Source organism: Tachypleus tridentatus, chromosome 4 (assembly GCF_004210375.1).
Source record: "Tachypleus tridentatus isolate NWPU-2018 chromosome 4, ASM421037v1, whole genome shotgun sequence".
In the NCBI taxonomy this organism is placed as follows: Eukaryota; Metazoa; Arthropoda; class Merostomata; order Xiphosura; family Limulidae; genus Tachypleus; species Tachypleus tridentatus.
The window spans coordinates 9,798,403-9,814,953 of record NC_134828.1 but is presented as its reverse complement, the minus strand read 5'-3'; positions in this window follow the sequence as shown (position 1 = coordinate 9,814,953).

The following is a 16,551-nucleotide window of genomic DNA, read 5'->3' as shown; positions in this document are numbered from 1 at the left end:
AACGCCCCTACGGCTGAAAGGGCGAGCATGTTTGGTGCCACCGGGATTCGAACCCACGACCGTCGGATTACAAGTCGAACGCCTTAACGCGCTTGGCCATGCCGGGCCTAACTTTGCTTCATCTACGCTTTTCTTTATATTATTTCGACTTATTCCTGATAACCTGGATCCTAATTTATTTACGCGCGCGCACACACACACACATTATTGTAACTACTACTATATTTTTTTGTTCACAAATGAAGATATCTGTTTTTCGGTGTGTCCAACAAATCTTATTTTTAGACATCATTTGATGATTTTGATTGAACTATTTTATCCACCACCCCTTCAAAAAGTACGAAAATTACTCACTATAAAATCGTCATTGTTCAGACAAACCATAATTTTTGTAACCTTCAATTTTGTTTGGTTACAGAGCTAAGAAATACAAAATCAGACCTTTTCTTCCACACACACAAGGCACATACTCTCTTTCAAGATTTCTTAATAATTCTCTCTTATGTTTAATTATCTATTATCTATAACAAATAGAAAATCAAGGTTCTCATCCATCAAATGATGCATTGTATTACATTGTGTTCTGAATATATAAGCATCAATTTCACCTATAATACAATTTCGGTTAATGCACTACAACCGTCAGTATAAGCGTCTTCAAGTATCGATAACAAGAAAAAAGAACATTTTCTAAGTACTTTTTAAAACTTTTTTATTATTTATTTATTTATTATTATAAAAATAACTTAAATGTAAAAAAGGTATTCTTTTTAGGCTAGCTAACATAAGAATAGGTAAAATAAATAATAACACTATGTAACAAAATACAATGGGCTATCTGTGTTCTGCCCACCATGGGTATCGAATCCCGGTTTTTAGCTTTGTAAGTCCATAAACATACTGCTGAGCCACTGGGGGCCAACACTTTTTTTTTCTTCTTCCTGGGCAGAAAGTATTATTTACCAGTTGCTTATGCCTAAAGTAAATGGAAAATACCTATATTTCTCTTCAAACTTTGCTTTTGTGACCAGGGAGCGTATAACGAAAACATGATGGGAGACTAAACGTGGAGGCTGATATGTGAAGTGATTTACATTACAGTCGCAAATCTTGAAAAACTACTCACTTATAAACATTTTTGTATAACTTTAGTATAAATACTTGTAAATCTTGATTCATATTGTTTTATTCAGACCTTATGTAAAAGAAAATGTGCAAATTTGCCCGTTTTTATATAGAAAATAAGTTAATTTCTAAATTTCATTATCCAGGTCACAAAAGCAAAGTTTGAAGGGAATAATGGCCATTTTCTGTACTTTTACAACATCACAAATTAAGAAATAACACATACTATCCAGGAACAAAATTTGTGTTACATAATATAATATTAGGTTCTGCAAAAATAAATGTTTTTGAACTGTGAAGTTTGGGAAAGTATAAACCAGTGTTGTAAAACATGTTTTAATCAAAGCAAGCACCATCTACTTCAACACGCTTTTGCTAACGTGTAACGATGCTGTTTACGCTCCTGCTGTAGAAATCAGTGTCAATGAACTCCTTGAAAGCTTCTTTTGCAGCTGCCTAGTTTTGAAAGCGTTTATTGTTTAAAAAGTTGTAAAGTGCTCAAAAAATGAAAATATGTAGGGAAAAGTTCTGGAAATAAGATGGATGAGGCAGAACCTCGATTCAATATTTGTTCTATTTTTGGAGCATCATCCTTGACAGGTCACATAACGCCGACTTTTGTTGATCTTCAGTTAGTTCACGCGGAACATACTTATTCCAACTTTCTCGTCTTTCCAATCGCACTCAGGTGGTTGGCAATGCTTGATATGCTTGTGCCTAGCTTTTTTGTAGACTCACATACTGTTGTGTGAGGGTCTGTCTCAATTGTTTCCCTTAATGTGTTTTCATCTAAGGATGGCTTCCTTCCACGACCTTCAGTATGTTCAGTAATGGATCCATGGCCGAATGCCCTGTTGATGTTCTCTGTAGTTTCGGTAGCTTTTCGTCCAAGTTTGAAGTTGTAGAGAAAAATCAGACGAGAGTCTTTGTTCCTGCTGCCTTGGGGGTTGCAAAACATACTCAAGTAGAGTTGAAACATTAGACAATTAAGACACCTTGTAAGCAACAAACGTTGGATAAAACCAACCAACGATAAGTTACTCAATTTTAAGCTTCTAAATGTCATTGTGAGAATTCCGACATTTATTTCTGGATGACCTAATATAATAAAAATGTTTCATGAGGCACAAACGCGAGAAGCTCTTGGGTAATATAATTCAATAGTGTAAGGCGAGCTGCATTTGCTTCAGGTGATTTACAACTGATAATTGCTAGGGTAGTAGATATACATGGTTGAAAGGGCGATAAAATAATAAAAATGAATTATAAACAAACGTATGCTGTTACGAGCTTAAAGCTATTTAGAATAAACGAAAGTAGTTTCATGTTACAAGTTGAAGTCACTCTAGAAACAAAAAAAGGTAATTTAAATTATTTTAATTTTTGGTGGTTACGAGGTCAGTCAAATTGACCAATCCCATTTTAAGATAAGGTACAGAAAAGAACAGATTAAATATAGAGTTTTACTGAGAAACACACGTTTGAAATGTATTTAGGCGGTCTTAGGATTAAACAAAGGAAATATGAGACGAAGTAAAGTATTTTTAATTTTAACATGAAAATTCAAATCAAATACTCAATATATTAATGGATAAATCTTTATTTTGGTTTATTAAAATTATTTCACTAAAAATATATTTTTTTATATATAAGAAAGACTTGTAATGTTAACTGAAAGACTGCTAAATTTTATAAGATATACACACTCTATTTGAAGTTAGAAGCATTAAATCTATTGAGACTTTAAACAAGTACAAAGAAGTCCCGTAAAGATCAAATTGTCGGAGACCGTGCTGAGAAATAATGGGAGTGGAAGCAAATATAAAATTAGACTAACGTATTTTTATTGTAATTGAAAAAAGTTTTGTATAATTGCACGAGGAGATACAAATGAAGTTTTTTCCCACAAAAAAAATTAATTGTTTGTACCTTAACTTTTATTGTAATTTGATATTGCATTTATTCTTTCTAAAGTTTTATACAAAGGCAAAAACCAGGAGTCTAATACTTCGGAACTACATACTTAGAGAGAAAAGCGTTGATTTTATGCATATAACAAGTGCTAACAGTCATAAACCAGTCTTTTTATTATGTAAAGAGTGAGTCGATCAGAGCGTACAAGTGGTATTTTAGCTCTCAATTCGCTTAAGGACGACTAAACATTAATAATAATGTTGAAGAAATCTTGTAATTTCTTATATCGATAAACTGAGACAACAAAATCAGGCTTAACTATCTAGTACTTCTGTGTGAAGTTAGGCTTAACTTTCACTTGGAAATTACACATCCTAGTGAAAATAATAATAGTCCCAATTAATTTAATTAGTTATGCCCAGCTCCCACCTTATGATAAGCACATTAAATAGACTGAAAGCCTGTGGCTACGTAAAATAAATCCCCAAGAGTTAAATCTTAGGTCTCATAAATCTAAAATTCGGGTTTGGATAACCGTCACTAGTACAGCACATATAACCTATTGTGTAAACTTTGTGCTTACCGCTTAACAACAACAAAATAAAATATTATTTCAGGGTGGAAGAACTATTTAATCTGTCATTTTGATTATGACTGTAGCGTAAACTTTCTTTTTTAACAAATATATATGTATTTACAAAATGTCACTAACCTTAAACAAGGTAACTTCTGGGCGATTGTACATGAGCCTTGAGCGTTCTTTAAATAAAATAAATATTTTGTAAAATGAATTATAACTTAGTAGAAATGGCCCGATATTCACTGAATGGAACAATTTATTACAATCTATAACCACAATATTAAAAATGGTGGCAAAACAAAACGTTTCATTCCCACGACAGTTACTCCTTCAATTCAATTGAAAAATTATGCAGTTATACTATAGATCATTAACCAAACATAATTTACCTCTTTAAATGGATATTTAACTTCATCAACTTAACAAATGCGCATACAAATTTCACTAATTTCTCCAAATATGATTTGTCGTTTTCAAAATAAATTTACCTGAACACAGGATAAAAATAAATACTGTATTTGAGTTAGAAGATTTTGTTATAGCACATCTGATTCGAATGTTTTTATTCAATTAACGCTTTCAATAGGGGTGTGTCTCTAACAAAACGACACACTTCACGCTGAAGGTAAGTTACATTCCAATCAATCAGGAAAAGAACATGCAAATATTTTAGATTTGAACAGATATTGGCGCTTTGTAATAAGAAGTGTGAAAACTACACAACTAAATAAAATATATACTACTGCTGGTTTTTCTAACACTGTTCTTTTGGTATTGATTATTTTAAAACTGAACTGTGTCTATTGTTTTTTATATTTAACTGGATCGCTCAAGGTTACACAAATATGAAGATAGGTGCCATCACACTGGAAATAAAAAAACACACTTGAATATGCCCTTTTTGAGTAGGAAAAGACGTTTATAAGATAGATCTATTTAAAAAAATTAATATGGTATGAAGCTAATGAGTGCGACAAGTGAAATATTAAGCTTGGAATTTAGATATTTATTAATTTGTTAGTAATATATGTAATTATTCAATAATTTTTGGTTATTTATTTATTAACTACATCTATGAAAACAGAGAAATTAAACGAGTTACTTAAATTAATATAAAATATTTTAAAAAATTAAAATAAATTAATAAACACATAAAACAACATGTCCACCGTTAACAGTGAGTATGAAACTATTTCTTATCGTCTGTACTACGATTTCATTTCAAATATTTTACTAGTTTTTACGTATGATACAGTAAATCCACTTAAATAATAAAAGTGTAGATTTACTGTTAATGCTTACGCGGGTTCGAATCCCGGTCGCACCAAACATGCTCGCTCTTTCAGCCGTGGGAACGTTATAATGTGACAGTCAATCCCACTATTCGTTGGTAAAAGAGTAGCCCAAGAGTTGGCCGTAGGTGGTGATGACTAGCTGCCTTCCCTTTAGTCTTATACTAAATTAGGAACGAGTGGCGCAGATAGTCCTCGAGTAGCTTTGCGCGAAATTAAAAAAAAAAAATTAATGTTGAACGGTTGTCAGTATAACTGAAATGTTCAAAAATTACTTTTCGTGGTGGTTGGTATAAATTTGTTTGTTTGTTTTTTGAATTATGCGCAAAGCTACTCGAGGGTTATCTCCGCTAGCCGTCCCTAATTTAGCAGTGTAAGACTAGAGGGAAGACAGCTGGTCATCACCACCCACCGCCAACTCGTGGGCTACTCTTTTTACTAATGAATAGTGGGATTGACCGTAACATTATAACGCCCCTACAACTGCAAGGGCAAGCATGTTTGTTGTGACGGGGATTCGAACCCGCTACCCTCAGATTACGAGTCGAGTGCCTTTACCACCTGGCCATGCCGGGCCATATATCATGGTAATGACAATCCGAACTTCAAATTACCTACATTTTTGTAGACCAAAATAGTTTTTTTTAAAACAAATAGTTCGGTAGTATCGACTTCCCACAAGATTAATGATCACAATCGACACTGTTATGTAATTATTATTATTTTATTCTTTCCTGTGAGGCGAAACGTAGAGATTAGCGTATCTGGGCTTTGAATCCACGTTCGCAACCCACTACCGCAAAAATGCACTATGCAAGTTGGAGGTTTGGTGCACTACAAGTGTGCCGACTAAATCCCACTTTTTAGGTGAGATAGAAGTCCTTCAAGGGTTAGCAGTCTGTGGGTTTCTTGTCTATCAGTTCAAAACATTAGGGACAGATATGCGCAGATGGTCCTTTTCTTACGCGAGAAAACAACAACAATATTGAGTAATTATCTTCACCTTTACTGAATCTCGTAAAGAACACAGTAAAACCTATAACGTGACACGCGACAATAAAAGTTCAAGTGGGCCTCAACTACATAGTTACGTTACTAAAATATATAATCACTCCTTTTTAATAATTAAAGTTAACTTTTACAGTTTAAATCTTAGCTACTAACTGACTGAAACTGCTCTAAAACTTGATTGTTGTTGAAATTCCTTTCTGAATAAGTATAATCTCCAATTTTTGTGATAAGGAAATACAAAAAAAACAACAACAACAAAAAAACACTCGAACAAATTGACAATACATTGGTAGCTAAACCACGCCTCTTTCGTTACTTTCGAAGGTGGTTCCTGTTACAGCGTCCTCATGCTATCTTCCATCAAATTAAGTAAATTAAAACCACTCTACGTGCGCCAGACAGAATATAGATTAGAATTTCTCGTGAGCAGAAACGTAGATAATTATTGTAATAACACCGTGTCATATTATCCACAAGTGACGTTACTTCACGTATGGGATTTCAAACTTAGCTTTAGACTATCAAATGAACTTAGTTAAGCGAGTGGATCAGAATGAAAAAGAAAATTAACCACACCCTTAGACTAAAAAAAACACACACACACACACACAAACCGCTTTCCGTAAATCATCTTCACTTGATATACCGTATAAAAAACACTTTGTGTTATAAAATATAATTCGTAATTTTCAGAGAAAGGACCCGTGAAATGAATTTATATCCTCTAAATGTAAGGAGACCAAAGTTTTGTTTTATTTATTTAGGCCTATCATGGCCAGGTGGTTAAAGCACTCGACTCGTAATCGAAGAGTCGCGGGTTCGAATCCCCGTCACGCCAAACTTGCTCGCCCTTTCAGCCGTGAGAACGTTATAATGTGACGGTCAATCCCACTATTCTTTGGTAAAAGAGTAGCCCAAGAGTTGGTGGTGTGTGATGATGACTAGCTACCTTCCCTCTAGTCTTACACTACTAAATTAGGGACGGCTAGCGCAGATAGCTCTCGTGTAGCTTTGCACGAAATTACAAAAAATATAAATTTTTGTTTCTTTCTTTCATTTGAGAGTGTATAACCAATAAAGTAAACGACCCACAAGCTGTTTCTTACAAGAATATATTAGAAAAATGTATTTAAATAATCAGGGGAGTCCATTTCGATCCGCCACCAATTTTAACAACAAATCTCTGAAATAAACAGACCAGGTACTGTATCCTTCATGGGGGCGACGTATCCAGTATTTTCTCAACTGTCTTGCAAATCTTACGATTTTATACCGTCGTATAGGAATAGAACGGTATTTGTTAGTCCAAAATCTGAATAGAACTGGAGTAGATACAACCATTTTACTTCTTGGCAGATGGAGAATTTTGTTTTAAACTGAACCTCACTTGAGGTCATAGTGTCATTATAATACAATATTGATACAGATCCTTGCGGAGCCAGAAACATGGAGAACCGTAAGAACAACCAGTAGGTTTTCTGTCGATACTGAGCGCACCAGAAATTGTGAACACACCTTCTGTGAAAAATGGACCATACTGTTATAAATCACAGACACGGAGTAAGTTGTGAACACACCTTCTGTGAACACACCTGTGAACACACCTTCTATTTGGAGTGTGAAAATGGACCATACATCACAGACACGAAACTGTACTGAAAATGGACCATCTGTTATAAATACAGACAGTAAGTTGTTTATTTGTTACGAAACTTACTGTTCTACCGGCCTGGGCAGGTGGTAAAAGCACTCAACTCGTAATCTGAGGATCGTGGGTTCCAATTCCTGTCACACCAAACATGCTTACCCTTTCAGCCGTGGGGACGTTATAATGTACGGTCAATCCCACTATTCGTTGGTAAAATAGTAGTCCAAGAGTTGGCGGTGGATGGTGATAACTAGCTGCCTTCCCGCTAGTCTTATATTTGAAAATTAGGGACAGCCAGCGCAGATAGCCCTCGTGTAGCTTTGCGCGAAATTCAAAAACAAAACAAATCGTCTTGATTACGTTGCGTACTATTACTTGAAACAGGTGAATGACTTCTTCCAGTGATCTTTCATTTGTGGATTCTTACCTGACAAAAGAAGCTGTACTTTGTTTATCACGACGGGGAAAAAACTTTATGACCTAAGTGAATGAAATTTTGCGTCAGAAAGGGCTGTAACAAACCCTTCCCAAAAGCGATTAGTTATTATGTGGTATCATACTACTTAAGGCAATGTCAAAATGAATTTCTGATATATTTCGTTCCACAACAGCTTTATATTCGCTGTGGTTGTCACGTGACTTGATGATTTAATGTAGAAATCATTCTGATATATAATATATTAACCTTATATGTATATTTTATATTTTAATTTATTTATATATTTTTTTTATTTATTTTACGTCTTCCCCCAGTGGCACTGCGGTACATGTGTAGACTTACAATGATAGAAACCGGCTTTCGATACTTGTGGTGGGCAAAGCACAAATAGCCCATTGAATAGTTTTTTTTTTTTTTGCTTAACTACAACGTAGCCCTGAAATCTATTTTAAAGTTTACGAAAAATACATAAACAACACGAAAGCACAATTATTGTATTAGGAAGATCAAATCCTACATTTTTAAAACAGAAAAACAACAACTGAAACCCAAATCAGTTATACCAAAAGTTACATAGAGAGGGTTTCGAAACTTTTCAGGAAGAGTAATTATCAACTCATAAAGTAACTTTATCAAATCCTGTCACTTCACCGCATACTATATATGTAATAAATGTTTCAGTTTATCGAGCTAATAAACTAGATAGTTTGTTTTTGTTTTCTTTTTAATTTCGCGTAAAGATACACGAGGGTTATCTGCGTTAGCCGTCCATAATTTAGCAGTGTAAGATTAGAGGGAAGGCAGATGGTCATCGCGACCCACCGCCAACTCTTGGGCAACTCTTTTACCAACGAATAGTGGGATTGAAGGTACATTATAACGTTCCCACGGCTGAAAGGGCGAGCACGTTTGGTGCGACGGGGATTCGAACCCACGATTCTCAGATTACTAATCGAACGCCTTAGCCCACCTGGCTATGTCGGGTCTAACTAGATGGAAGACAGTAAATAAACAGCCAAATCTTAGGCTGTGCTTGTCTGATCAAATAATGAGATTTTTTACCTTTACTCTTATGACACATCCACAACTTCGTAGTGAGGAGAGCGACTGTGCGGTAACGAGCTGCTAACTGTCAATTCTTGACTTCACAGTCCAGATACACCAATCATCATGATCTCGTTGGCTCAGCACGAAGTATAGGGGCTTATAACGCTAAAAGCCGGGCTTCTGATACCCTCCGTGAGCGCAGCATAGAGAGTTCATTGCGTAACCTTTGTACTTAAAAACAAATAAACCAATCACCACGGTATGCTCAACCCAAATTATTAATCAATACCCACAACGTTCAGTGGATACAAATATTGTTATAAAACATTCGCATATCAATTTTATACGCGAGCAGTTAGAAAGATTAACAGCTCAACGTGCTTCCAGTGGAAAAATTGATATCAGCTGTTACATCATTGGATCAATGTTCTTGTGTAACTTTACAAATGAAGTAAGAGTGAAACTAAAAAGGAGTTCGTACACGTGCAACAAACTGAAAGAACAACAACAAAAAATCTATTTTATTTTTCAGAATAACAATTATTTGATGAAATAGACTGTGTTGGTTTAAAATCTGAAATATGCATCAGAATAAACGCTATGCGATAACAAAAAAATACTTCCATGAGACGACGTTCAAGGTTATCCAATGTACTGACAGTTACGATAAACTGAAGTGATGATACACAGGTGTATACGACAGTCGTGCCCCATATGAAAGTATAACGAAAGTGGCAAAATGTAACCTTTAAAATGCTGTACGTGTTTCCCCATTGATTTTGAGGCACAGATATATAGATCTATGCTTATTCCCCCAAGGGCTCAACTGTAAATCTCTAGGCTTAAGACGCTTAAAATCGAGGTTCGATACCCGTAGTGAGTGCAGTGCAGCTAATATATTGTATAGATTTGTGCTTAATAACAATGAAGACCTTTGTTTTCCTTGTTCTCCAATATGGGATGTGACTTTTAAACTATTCTGTATACACAGCACTGAAATTACAAAAAGCCTCAAGGCCTGGCATGGCCTAGCGCGTAAGGCGTGCGACTCGTAATCCGAGGGTCGCGGGTTCGCGCCCGCGTCGCGCCAAACATGCTCGCCCTCCCAGCCGTGTGGGCGTTATAATGTGACGGTCAATCCCATTATTCGTTGGTAAAAGAGTAGCCCAAGAGTTGGCGGTGGGTGGTGATGACTAGCTGCCTTCGCTCTAGTCTTACACTGCTAAATTAAGGGCGGCAAGCTCATAGAGCCCTCGTGTAGCCTTGCTCGAAATTTATAGAACAAACGAACAGAACCACCGAAAAAAGAAAGAAAGCAGTACGTGATCGAGGGCACCCACAAGATATATATGTTTTGGGGGTGGGGAGACAAGGATCAGATACTAAAGTGTAAGTCAAAGTACTAAAAGAACGTGTGTTTTATGTGCTTAACATAAACTTTCAGTTTCAATAAAAATTCCTAAACAAAGTATTTAGTTTAACTAAGACGTTAAATTCACATCGTAATACACGCAATGTTTTGTGAAATGTATGGGGAACAAACGCCTTCTCTTAACCCTTTCTGCGGACGCCTATGTCTTTGATAACTTACAAGTGCCTTTCCCCGGTGGGTCAGCAGTATGTTCACAGACTTACAACGCTGAAATCTGCAGCTTGACTCTCCGTCAGTCAGTTGCATCTCATTAACCACCAACCACGCTATTTGATTGACTGTCACATCTATAACACATTTACAGCTTAAAGTGCGGGGATTCGAACTTGACTCATCAGATCCGAAATCTAGAACCTTAAGTAACGTCACAAAATCTTCAACTGAAGAAGAAGACATCAGGTTCTACACACACACTCTCTCCTACACAGATAAACAATAAATAAACATCTTTAACGCCGACTAATCTTCTGCTCTGATAATAATGTTTAAGACAATGTTTTTGTTGTTTTAATTATAAATATTTCGTTTAACATTCATGGTTCTTGGAAGTAGTTTTGCATTGATTATGTCCACTTTGATAGTTTTTGTTTTTCGAGACATATTGTTTATGACGAACCACGTAAAACAGAAATGTTAAAGGAACCACCGATTTTTTTTTTTTTTAATATGTGTAACCTCCTTTTGAACTTGTAGATGTCTTCATAACAAAACTGAGGTTTTTGAAACTCTGCCATCTGGTGAAAATCGTAAAATATTTTAGAAATAAAATAATAATTATCCGATTGCACGTTAAGATGTGTATTAGTTATCATAATCCAGAGTTTTATATGTACAGGGTGTTCAGAAAGTCACTGTGCACTTATATACTTATAAACAGACATGTTTCAATATTGAATACAGGAGGTAAATATGAATGACAATTATAAACAATGTTGAAAATGTTGGCGTCAATACAGGACTGGATCCTTCTTATTTTGTTTCTAAACACTGCTATCAGTTGCTGGCTTGAAATAGACTGAACAAAATATGATTACAAAACTGCATAGTGACATTCCGAACACCCTGTATTACAATTTATAGGTTTAATATCTAGTTAATAAAAAATATTCATTCATCCTTACAATACTGAAATGTTGTCTTTTTATTTTTGAATTATTGTAGCAGTTCTATTGTTGGGCAGGTATTCTCTGATTACTTGTTAAGATTAGAAGTATGTTTGTTGGTAGTTAAGCACAAAGCAGAGGGCTATATGTGTCCTCCCCTCCCCCACGGGTATCTAAACCCGGTTTCTACAGACATGCCGCTGTACCACTGTGGGGAGGCAAGTTCAAAGTTAAATCGTTTTAATGAAAAATAAAGAGTTGAGCAACTTGCGTTGTTTCACGAGTTAACAACTAACTAAGAGATGGGGTTTGGGTACGATATGCACGTACCCTGGAGAGTCAGGTGCTCTTTGACCTCTTCCTCCTAAGAGATGGGCCTAACTCACAAGTTTGTTTTTGAATTTTACGCAAAGCTACACGAGGGCTATCTGCACTAGCCGTCCCTAATTTAGCAGTGTAAGACTAGAGGGAAGGCATCTAGTCATCACCACCCACCGTCAACTTTTGAGCTACTCTCTTACCAACGAATAGTGGAATTGACTGTAACATTATAACGCCCCCACGGCTGAAAGGGCGAGCATGTTTGGTGTTGTCTTGTCAATGAAGCAGTTTTCTTCAAGAAAATTCACTGATGGCTCAACCCTTGGTAACACAGTCTGCACGTGGTCTCTCGCCAGTATTCTATCAAAGATGATCACAACAGAAGGCCTTTGGCTCTGACCATCGATTTTCTAAATTTTGCTTTGTTAAATTACAGGTCGGCTGTCTTCATTACTGTGTGCACTCATAGTTGCTGCTATTTGGAATCCTGACTATAATGGTGTAATTGTCATAGAATTTACAGTGATTTTCTAGCCATAGATTTCAATGCCATTTGAAGCTCTTACTTCCATGCTTCTGTAAGAAGTTATTCTCGATATTTAATATTTTTAATGCAAGTTATACACACATTCTGTTGTATAGAGAAGGTTTCCATGGTGACTAACTTCCAACTTGCTGTCCTCATCAGCGTACATTCTCTGTTCATCAGATGATATCACACCGTATCTTAACAGATCAGGTTAAAATATTTTAGCCATAGCAACAGTATCAATTAACATGTAAATCTCCCCATCAATAAATAAATTAACTCGTGTACTGTTTTCTACAGAATTGAAAACTTCTTACCACAACTGGGTTAAATACAGCTGAATTTTACCCTTTCGATTCCTGTTTTTCGATGTCTTATTAACTGTTTGCCATTCATTTGATTAGGTTGCACTATGGGACTCATCATTAGAGTATTATGTTCTTGGTTTATCCTCACATGATAATTCCTAATGTTTCCCACATGTTTCATTTTCTTGTTATTCTTCAGGATAAACTTTTATTCATTTTATCCGTAGATCCTCACAAGATGTACTTTAAAGTTACACCTGTAACAAATACTGTTTTGTGGTTTGCTTCTTCCCTTCAGTTTTTCTAGACTATCATAAGAAGTAGTTGAAGTGTCCACATTACTTCATTTGGTGATCCCATAAATTCTTGATGACACCTTTATTTGTTTATCTGTGATTTTAATCACATCAAGTTCAATCATCAACTGAAGAGCTCAAGTTAAGAACGTACGACCACTCTGCTTCAGCCTAATTTACATATCCTCATCCATTATGGCATCCATGAATTAGTCATGCGCCAATAAATCTAACACTTCACGTGGAACATCCGGGAAAGATAACTGGTTTTCTATATTTCCCGTAACTTCAACTAATGTTTACTCTTTTCGCTCCAGTTTCATGTGTATTTTGTTTTAAAAGCTTTCTTCTCGTATGTCACTTCAAGTATTTTCGATAAGATTGCCACCAAAGCTTCATAATTGCAATGCCTATCATCTGGAAGGTTGTTTAACATTTCTAAAGCTGATCATTTTATATAAGTTTATTGTCTAGGAAATTACTTTGAACTGAGCCTTATATGTCTCCCATAGTACTCTTCCACCATAATCGGTAGTTTTCTCGAATACAAGTTTTGTAACTTGATGACGTAATAATATAGCTCGAGTAGTCTTGGAAGGTCCTGCAGACATGGATGGCATATAAACTGGAGTGACAGATGTACACCAAATAAGCTGTTCTTTTTCATACTTAAAGCTGTTTCAGGGTGTAATTTTTCGGCAGATGCAGAAAACTCTGTAGTTGCTTTGATTATTACATTTGTCCATTCATTTTCCACAATTTTTTGTTACTAACATTTTTTCAACTTGGTTAACTTTTCTTTCCTAATATTTTTGAACTTAGTTGACTACTTCTTTTTGTAATACATCGATGTCTTTTAAAACTGCCCACTTTCACTGTTATAATCTCTCTGTACGTCTATTTTTATTATCAATTCCTCTTTAAATCTTGCATTTCTTTCTCTTAACTTCTCTTCTAAAGTCTTGTTTCTTACCTCACGAAATCTTATTTTTTAAATATTTTTCTTGGTAATTTTATAATTTTCTCAAAGTTTCTTATTTTTGTTCTTTTAGTTTTTGTTTTCTTCTTGTGGTTTTATTTTAATGTTTCTTTATGTTTGTCTTTCATCAAATCTTGATCTCACTTCGAGTACAAGCCACCATCTTGAAGTTTAGCCTAGATGTTATTTTACTGATATTAATATAATCCTTGTGGCAGGTTTCTGTCATTGTGTCTTTTGAGGAAGTTATGTGTAGTTCAATCCACGTAAAGCGTTTTATTTCAACTGAAAGTTTTATAAGTTACATGGTTTCACAAACTAGCAATGACCAAGTGATAAATCTAATTCACAAATAAAGCTTAACGATCACAAACTCAGAACTGTCTGACTCATTAATTAATTCATTTACTAATCAACTGATTCACAATCACTGACTAACTAACGAATTAACTTATTTTCACATTAGAATGTCTTCACCGAATGTTTCACGGAAACTCTGGATGTCACGTCAAACACTCAGAACATTTCTTTACGTCATGCATTAAATCTTCTCTAATGAAAGACACAAAACATAAAGAACCACAATGTAAAAGAACTAATGAACGAGAATGATGGATTTCTTAACTATAGAATATGTATGAATTGGTCATGATGAAACTTTGTAGAATGGACGGCAACTGCCTGTTGTGGAGACACAAGTGTAGAGGACGACGAAAACTGGAAGACGAAAGGCAGAAGACTTTCAAAACGTCGTCCTCTATACTTGTATCTCCACAACAGGCAGTTGCCGTCCATTCTACAAAGTTTCATCATGAATACTCTGCCTAAACAATCTATCAAAGAGTATGAATTGGTCTTCCCATGAAACCAACTGAGACTAGAATATGCTGCCATCTGTTGTCTTAACATTAAACGTCATGCAACAAACTATTCTTTTAACTTTCACACGTTTTGTTTATTTTTTCTGTTGTACATTGTACACTTTTTGTTTATTTTATTTACAACATTTCACATTGGCTTATCTGACATCATCAGGTGAGATACAAGAACTGAGACTAACATACCTGAATAAGACATACCAAAGCTCTCGTGAAACAAGTAGTATGTTCCACCTCAAATAATTCCCTTCGTTTCAATTACAAATCGTTATTTGCCTGCTTATTATTTACAGTGTTGGTTAAAATATTTGCATACTGTTCAATATATTGATATTATTGTGTATATGCAAGGAGCAGTTATCAAATAAATCACAAAGTAGTTACAAAAAAAAGGTATTGTATATGATCGCAAACATGTACGAGTTATTCTCCTGGTCTGTACAAATTATTTTAAGCTTATGTTTGTCAAAACACAAATACACGTGTTTCATACAAACGAGCGTGGTTTTGGTATAATATTTTTGAAACAGATCAACGCCTTGTTCACACGGTTTATCTGTACTTGGTTTGGAGTCAGGTTTCGTCAGATGCTGGAAGTCATGGGTCGTCAAATTGTTCGACTACAAAGAAATTTTATGGAGCACACGGACATAACCAGGACCGTAGAGTACCCCCAGTGTCTGTGTTCAGAATCAGGAAACATAAACGAACCGCAGAAAACCAGGAAAGTTTTCTGGTAGACACCGAAAAACTGTTAATAGAGGTGACCCTGTTTTGATCAGTTTAACACGTCAAGGTCGAAAAAACGTCTCGCAACACTTTACTACAGGGATGGCATGAACACATTCATTCTACGAATATCCAGAAGAACAGTGAATAGGAGACTGACCAAACAATGTACTTGGCAAGAATGGCTATCTGCAAACAAATATTTACCAGAATTTACTACCGTCAGTATGTTACTTGAGTAAGACAGTATGTCAATTTACAGACAGGACACTCGTGACATGTGATCTCTTCATATGAGTCCTGTTAGATCGTAGGTATTTCACTGGATGACATATGAGGAAAGATTATTTTTTCACACAGGGAACACGAAGGAGGTTGTGCAGTAAATGTCTGGAAAGCTATTCATCATGTTGGAAAAATAGCTCTTCATATCCGCCTGCAGGCATCACATAAAGACGATTTTTTTTTTGTCAAACGCCAAAGTGCGTATATTGTACAGCATTATATCGACATTACAAGATTGCCATGGCTAGCAGAGTATCTAGACTTTAAACCTATTGAGAATTGTTAGACAGAACTGAATCAAAAAATTGCTAACCACGGATTTAAATCAGCTACGGTAGCTGAGTTGCAGCGCCCTCTAGTTATAAGTTGGAATGAAATCGCAATGAATTACATAGTTAACCACATTAATAACATTCCATTGCCTTGTGACGATAATTAGTGTACTAAGTGTTTAATATGAACTGATATAAGGTTACGGACGCTATTTATAATAATTTGATGTGATATTTTGTCATTATGTTTGTTTTGGTAAGGTTTTGTTATGATAGATGAAATTTTGAATTACACATCTTTCTATAGGTGCCTGATAAAATTGTCTGCTGTTCTAATAAATCGTTCATGATGTCTGTAAAAAC